At 45.3% G+C, this 7,535-nt stretch overlaps 1 non-coding gene across 1 annotated transcript; it reads left to right on the top strand.

Annotated features, from left to right (window-relative positions):
• Positions 1–6,601: 6,601 nt before the first annotated feature.
• Positions 6,602–6,692, top strand: Trnay-gua (transfer RNA tyrosine (anticodon GUA)). The gene is given in 2 exon segments: positions 6,602–6,638; positions 6,657–6,692. It is a non-coding gene; the product is annotated as a tRNA-Tyr (tRNA).
• The last annotated feature ends 843 nt before the right edge of the window (positions 6,693–7,535 follow it).

Raw genomic sequence — 7,535 nt, 5'->3', positions numbered from 1 at the left:
TGGTTCTATGGTGGACGAAGGATGTTGCAGTCGCTGTGCAGGACTGCCTAAAGGCGCTTCAGCGATTTAGGCGACACCCTTCACAGACCAGCCTCCTCACTTTTAAGGGTCTCCGTGTTTATGCTCGTTACTTTAATAGGTGGAGTAAAAAGGAATGCTGGGAGCGCTATGTTTCCTCCCTGGGGACGTATGCCTCTTCATCACTGGTTTGGTCCAAGCTCAGTAGCCTTCAAGGTTGCTAGGGACAGTCAACTGTCCATGGTCTTAACCTCGAAGGTACTCTGTGCACTAACCCATTGGTCCTCGCAGAACACCTTGCGACACACTTTGTGACGGCATCGGCCTCCTCCTCTTGCCCTACTACCTTTCTCCATCAGAAAAACAGAGCAGAGTTGACTAGGGACCCCTCTGTTTCATCCCGCACCACGCTGAGTCCTATAACGAACCCTTCACTGAATGGAAATTGTTGCAGGCTCATAGTTCTTCACGTGACACAGCCCGGATTCCATCTACAACGAGATGATCCAACACTTCGACGTTCCCCAGAGGCAACATCTCCTCAGGGTCTTCAACTGCATTTGGCTCACGGATGCTTTCCCGTCATAGTGGCGAGACATTATAGTTATCCCCGTCCTTAAGCCCAGGAAGAACCCAACGTCTCTAGACAGCTACCGCCCAATTAGCCTGACGAATGTACTTTATAAACTGCTCGAAAGAACGGTCACCTTCAGATTATGTTGGGTACTCGAAACTTGGGGCCTTTTATCTCCGTATCAGTGTGGCTTCTGGGCAGGACGGTCTCCAACTGACCATTAACTCTGAAATCAGCCATTTGACCATTTACTCACCGCCAGCACCTTGTCGCGGTCTATTTTGACCTACATAAGGGGTACGACATGGCTTGGCGCCACCCTCCGTGACTGCGGCTTCCGTGATCGCCTTCCAATTTTTATCCGCGAGTTTTTATCTCATTGGTTCTTCCGGGTTTGAGTTGACACTTCACTCAGCGCCCCTCAGATTAAGGAGAACGATATCCCACAGGGTTCTGTGCTAAGTGTCACTCTCTTCCTCAGTGCCATCAATGGGCTTATGATCTCTGTTGGGCCTCTGGTTACCCCGGTGTCGTACGTCGACGATTTTTGCGTATGGTGCATCTCCCGCTCGGTAGCGTCTATTTTTGTCGTCGACCCACAGTACACGCCGATCCAGAACTTTATTTAGGCGCTCAGCTTCTCGATGTTGTAGCACAGTCCCGTTTCTTGGGCATTATTTTTGACAACAAGCTGACGTGGCTGTTCCACGTTCGCCACCTAAAGACTACATGTATGCGGAAGCTTAATGCTCTCTGCCTTCTGGCCCACACATCTTGGGGTGCAGACCGTTCCACTCTTCTCCATCTTTACCATGCTATGGTCTTGTCCAGACTAGATTATGGTACTAAAGTTAAAATCTTCCCGGTTGTCAGTCCGCGTCATATTTCCTCTAAAATAATCGACGTTTCAACACCTCTCCTGGGATCTTCTTCAGGATCTTCCGGTGTCCACGACTGCTAGAACACTGTCAGAGTCTAGTGCCGCGTTCCTTTATAAAGGGGAGTTTTCCCGCGTTTGTGCTGGAGAAGTGGGAGTATTGGTTAAAATACTTGCGACTACCATTGGCGGGCCATCGCCATAGGCTAACATTCCTTTACTTATGCAGAAGAAGGGGCGTTATTGGCTAAACTCATGGATACTATTGGTGGAGCATCGTCATTGGATAGATATTCCACACTTACGCTGGAAAAGGGTTATTGGTTGAAATTGCTCCTACTGCTATTGGTTGGCCATCATCACTGGCTAGATGCGAAGTGGACAGAGCAAAAGAATGGGAATGTTTACCCAAAATATTATTGTTCGCCGAGGCGACTTGCAGCGCATTGTTTATGCCGCTCGCACTCCGCGGCCGAATAACCACTTCCTTGATGGCGGGGAGCCGCGATGCCGGAAGCCTGTAGCCTATAGTCATAGACTTCACCATTGTAATTAAAATAACTCGAACGAAGGTACAATTCAATTAAGTTAAAATTTCTGGAGCAATTTTTAGAAATTTAAGCACACTGAAGATACCTGCAGGTGACGTTCTTGTTATTTACTAAAGTCCCAGTGTCAGATACAACGGAGATCATAAGGAGAAAGTTGCTCCAGATGTTGTGAATTCTATGAACAGGATGACGACCTTGCTACCTTGCTATGGGCTTACCCATTTTTCCACTTGCAGCTGACATTTTCATGGAACACTTTGAGCAACAGGCATTAAGTAATGCTCCTTTGAAGCCTTCTTGTTGGCTCTGCTATGTGGTCGATACATTTGTTATACGGCCATACAGCGAAGAAGAACTTCATGCGTTCCTCAATTTCTTAAATGCAATTCACTCCAAAGTCAAATTTACCTTGGAGATTGAGAATGAGGTCGGTCTCCCGTTCCTAGATGAGTCGCTATACAGAAGATCTGATAACATTCTAGGTCTCAAAGTGTATAGAAAGCTGACAAACACAAATAGGTATTTAGATGCCTCTTCGTACCCCCCCCCCCACCTTCCCCCCAGCCCAGAAGCAAGCACTGCTCAACACTCTACCTTCACGAGCCTTCTGTATCAGCGATGACGACAACTTGGAACCGGAGTTGAGGTTTTTAAAGAGGACATTGAAGGCAAATGGCTATGATAGTTGTTCACTCGACAGGGCTTATAGGCGGAATATTAATCACGTTAATAAGAATGACGAGGAACCACCTTCTCACTCCGTTAGGTTACCGTACAATTCTTGGGTCACTGACTGCATAAACAGAAGTCTAAAGAAAAATACTATCCGGACATCTTCTTTAGTAAAATAAATAAATAAATATTTTTTTCCTACGAAAAACTGATGCACCTGATTGCGTCCACAATGCAGGCGTCTATCAAGTGACATGTGGGTGCGGCAAAGTGTATATAGGCGAAACGGGAAGAACTGTTAAAGAACGCATTAAGGAATACGAACGGCACACGTGGCTAAAACAAATCGGCAGTAGTGGAACATCATGAGAACTGTGGCTTTGACATCGATTTTAATGACGTTCATGTGCTGGCCAAGGAAACAAACATTTATGGAAGAAAGGTCCGAGAAGAGGTTGAAATGTACAAGAATGCATGTAATTTCAATAGAGAGAGCGGCCATAGGCTTCTGGCATCGTGGCTCCCGGCCATCAAGGAAGTGAATATGCGGCCCTGGAGTGCGAGCGACATAAACAATGCGCTGGAAGTCACCTCGACGAACAAAAATATTTTGGGTAAACATTCCCCCTCTCCATGTCTGTCCGTTTCGCATATAGCAGAAGATGACGGCCAACCAATAGCAGTAGGAGGACTTTCAACCAATAACCCTTCTCCAGAGTAAGTGTGGAATAGTGCCTTTCTATGCAAAGACGATGGGCCAACAATAGTAATCACAAGAATTTAGCCAATAACCCCCCTTCTTCTGCATAAGTGCAGAAATGTTAGTCTATGACGATTGCCCAGCAATGGTAGCCACGAGGATTTTAGCCAATACTTCCACTGCTGTAGCACAAGCGCCGGAAAACTCCCCTTTATAAGGGAACGCGACACTTGTCTCTGACAGTGTTCTATCAGTCGTGGACACCGGAAAATCCTGAAGAAGTTCCCGGGAGAAGGGTCGGAACGGCGATGATTTTAGAGGAAATATGACTTAGCCTAACAACCCAGAAGATTATAACTTTAGTAACAACGACTACGAAAACCTGCAGACTTACATAGATTTCGATAGGTTTACGGCTCAGCAGTTCCTTCCACTTTGAAACTGCTTGACTCTGTTCACCATTGTGGGGTGCGTCTGGGTATTGGTGCCTTTTGCACTAGTCCCATTGATAGTCTCCTCGCAAAAGCAGGGATTCCCCCTCTACACATACGATGGTGACAACTCCTGGTTTCTTAACGCAATCGCCATTCGCCAATTCCCTGACCATCCCGTGTACACTGTGCTCTTTGCCAACGAGGGATGTCTGCCTCCTGACACTCTCCTACAGGTGGGATTGCCGGTTGGCATGCGTCTCACTTCCCTCTGTCGTGGTCTTCATCTCCACTCACTGGAATTTACCCCGTGTCTTTCCTCCCATACCCTCCTCCCCACCCCCCACTCCCCCTGGATGGTGCCTAGACCACGGATTAGGACCGAACTATTCCAGCGTCCTAAGATCTCTGTTACTCCTATGGTCTACCGGCGTCTTGTCTGTGCCATACTTGCAGAGTTCCACGGTGCTACCATCTTTTACACTGATGGTTCTAAAACAATCGATAAGGTGGTATACGCTTTCACTTCTCCTACTGGCTTAGAACAGCATTTAATGCCGAGATCTTGCAGTGTGTTCACAGTGGAGCTTCTAGCCATTACAGAACCCTCCTTTTTGTTTCTCAGGCCTCCCTCCACAGTGTTTTAATTTTTTCAGGCTCAATGAGCAACCTGCAGGCTATCGACCGATGCTGTTTTCGTTACCCTTTAGTCTTTGATATCCATGATCTTCTCTCTGCCCTTGGCCATGCCGCCTGTTCCGTTGTCTTTCTCTGTGTCCCAAGTCATGTGGGCATCCCAGGGAATGAACTGGCTGACCGTTTGGCTAGAGAGGCAGATACTTACCCCCATTTCCTTTCATGATTCCAGCTGCGGATATGCGGATCTACATCAAATCTCTCTTTGTACAAAAAGGAAATGAGATCTAGTGCGCTACTCCTCACAGTAATAAACTCCGTACAATCAAGGAGTCTGCTGCAGTTTGGCGCTCTTCCTTCCGTTCCTCTCAGAAGGAGTCCACTGTGATATGCCGTCTACGCATTGGTCATACCAGGCTCACCCACTGTTTCCTCCTACGTAACGATCCACCCCCACAATGTGGTTGTGGAGCCAGACTAACAGTACCCACATATTGGTGGAATGTCCCCTTCTTTCGGCTCTTCGTGCTAAGTATCGTCTTCTCCGTTCCTTAAATTTAATATTAGCAGACGATTCACAGACGGCTGAACTGGTCCTAAGTTTCTTCCGTGAAAGTGGTTTTTATTTCCGGGTATAAGGTTCCACTTTAGTCTTGGATCAGGAGCAGGTTGGTTGTGGTTGGGACCTCTTTTCAGTCTTCTCGGTCTGTGAACCCATGACCGCCCCTTTCTTCCAGTTTTTAGATTTGGTCTCAGCTTTTATGCCTTTTATTGTGTTTTTTTAATGTTTATTATTTTATAATTTGACTACTCTGACTGGATCCGTCCACTTTTAACGGGCCCTCTTTCTTCTGTGTCTAACTTCGGAATCGCTAGACTGATGACCTCGCCGTTTGGTCCCATAACGCCTCTCAATTAATCAGTTAAGTAATGACCGACACGTGTTCGTGATTATTACGTAAACATAACTCCTATTATAACCAGTGGTTTCAGGAATAAATTGTCCACTTTAGGATGGCAGCAGTGTTATTTCGTTGTATAGCTGAAATTTCATTAAACTGCAGTTTTCTTGTTAATGACAATTTCGGCTAACTATTCAAAAATAATCTTTGCAATTACATATATCTGCTGTCATTCGTTGTCAGGGCAGTGTACACATTTGTTACGTTTTAGTTGTACGCTTTTCCACAAATAATTTCGGCCAGATTTCTTCGGAATCTATTTCTTTCCTATCATTTGGGTTCATATAATCATGGTCAATCGTTGCCTATGTCGGACAAGGTAGGAAAGTTATAAACGGACACACTAGGCGACGGAAGAGTTAACTTCCTGTTCAATGCTAGTTTAAAAAGGAGGTATATTTCCTCCTCTGATAGAGCTATTTGAAAATTGGGAGACGAAAGCTTCCAATTACAAGGGCCGAGGTATGAAGACCGGAAGCACGTCATCTATCTGAATGAAGGTACCAACGCGAATGGCGAGGCCTACGAGAAAGACAGGCCGTGGCGCGTACGTCATGAAGGTAGGCCTGCGCTCGCTCTCTCAACTCGGCACAAAAACGGCGTTTCTACACCTGTTAACTCGTAACTACGTGTGTACGTACAAACAAGAATTGCATCTTCTACTGGAATCCGCTGTTATGGTGTCTTACTGTTATTAGTCCTACAATAATCGAAGTCCATAGGCCTACTTATAATTTGTTACGGCTGTACTGGGGTACGATAAAATTAAAATCGTGCCAAAATGATTATCAGTTGCATGAGGCACCACTTCTGGTATGAAATGAGGACTGTTAAGCAGAGGAGACTAAATGCTATAAACAAGCTGTTATACCATTAAAATTAAATTTTGTTGTAGTCTTGTTGATCAGTAAGACACCATAATAGCAGATGCCAGTAGAATATGTTCCTCTCGTTACTACGTACACGTCCAGCTGGGTGTTAACAGGTTTAGAAACGCATTTTATCTTCTGAGCTGAGCGAGCGAGCGAGTTCAGGCCTCCTTCGTGACTTACGCGACGCGACCTATCTTTCTCGTAGGCCTCATGTGAACGGGAGATGACGTAACGGTACTGCTGACCGCCAGTCTGTTCTTGGCGTCACTTTTCGCTTGTTGCGCACGGGCTGGCGAAAGTTACACATTCCTTCGGTAGCTCAGTTGGTAGAGCGGTGGACTGTAGAGGAGCTGAATAGCAGATATCCATAGGTCGCTGGTTCAAATCCGGCCCGAAGGAAAATTTTAAACTTTCATGGCTTCACTTCTCTTTACAAAATAAGCTACACTTTAAACTTACAAACTGTTGTGACGTTTTTAAGACAAAGGTACGACTGAGACAGAATCAGCATATGGTAGCTGTTCTGCGTATATATTTACTCCTTTTCTTGCTGATATAATCGTAAATCCGTAGAAAGCACAAATTTTATGCCGGGCGGGACTAGCCGAGCGGTCTATGGCGTTGCAGTCATTGACTGTGCGGCTGGTCCCGGCGGAAGTTCGAGTCCTCCCTCGGGCATGGTTGTGTGTGTTTGTTCTTGGATAATTTAGGTTAAGTAGTGTGTAAGCTTAGGGACTGATGACCTTAGCAGTTAAGTCCCATAAGATTTAACACCCATTTGAACATTTTTGAATAAATTTTATTAAAATGCCTCGAGAAAATGAGAAGTTAAGAATAATCTTGTATTTCCGTTGTGTAGCACTGACAAAAGAAACAGTAGATTACTGTAGGTTTTAAAGACTGATCTGGATTCATAAAAAACAGAAAAAATAGATACGGAAAACACGATATATTCCACTTCCAGGATTTATTGAGAGTTGAACAGGTCTTCCAATCGTGGTCCCCATATCCGAGAAAACTATAAGTAGCGCTATGGCTGCTGCCAAGAAAGAAAAACTGGGAAAGTATGCTTTCGAGACATCTGATATATATATATATATATACTCCTGGAAATGGAAATAAGAACACCGTGAATTCATTGTCCCAGGAAGGGGAAACTTTATTGACACATTCCTGGGGTCAGATACATCACATGATTACACTGACAGAACCACAGGCACATAGACACAGGCAACAGAGCAT

The sequence above is a fragment of the Schistocerca cancellata genome, chromosome 2 (assembly GCF_023864275.1).
Source record: "Schistocerca cancellata isolate TAMUIC-IGC-003103 chromosome 2, iqSchCanc2.1, whole genome shotgun sequence".
Lineage (NCBI taxonomy): Eukaryota > Metazoa > Arthropoda > Insecta > Orthoptera > Acrididae > Schistocerca > Schistocerca cancellata.
Note: the sequence above shows the minus strand (reverse complement) of the source record. Positions and strands in the feature narration are given on the sequence as shown.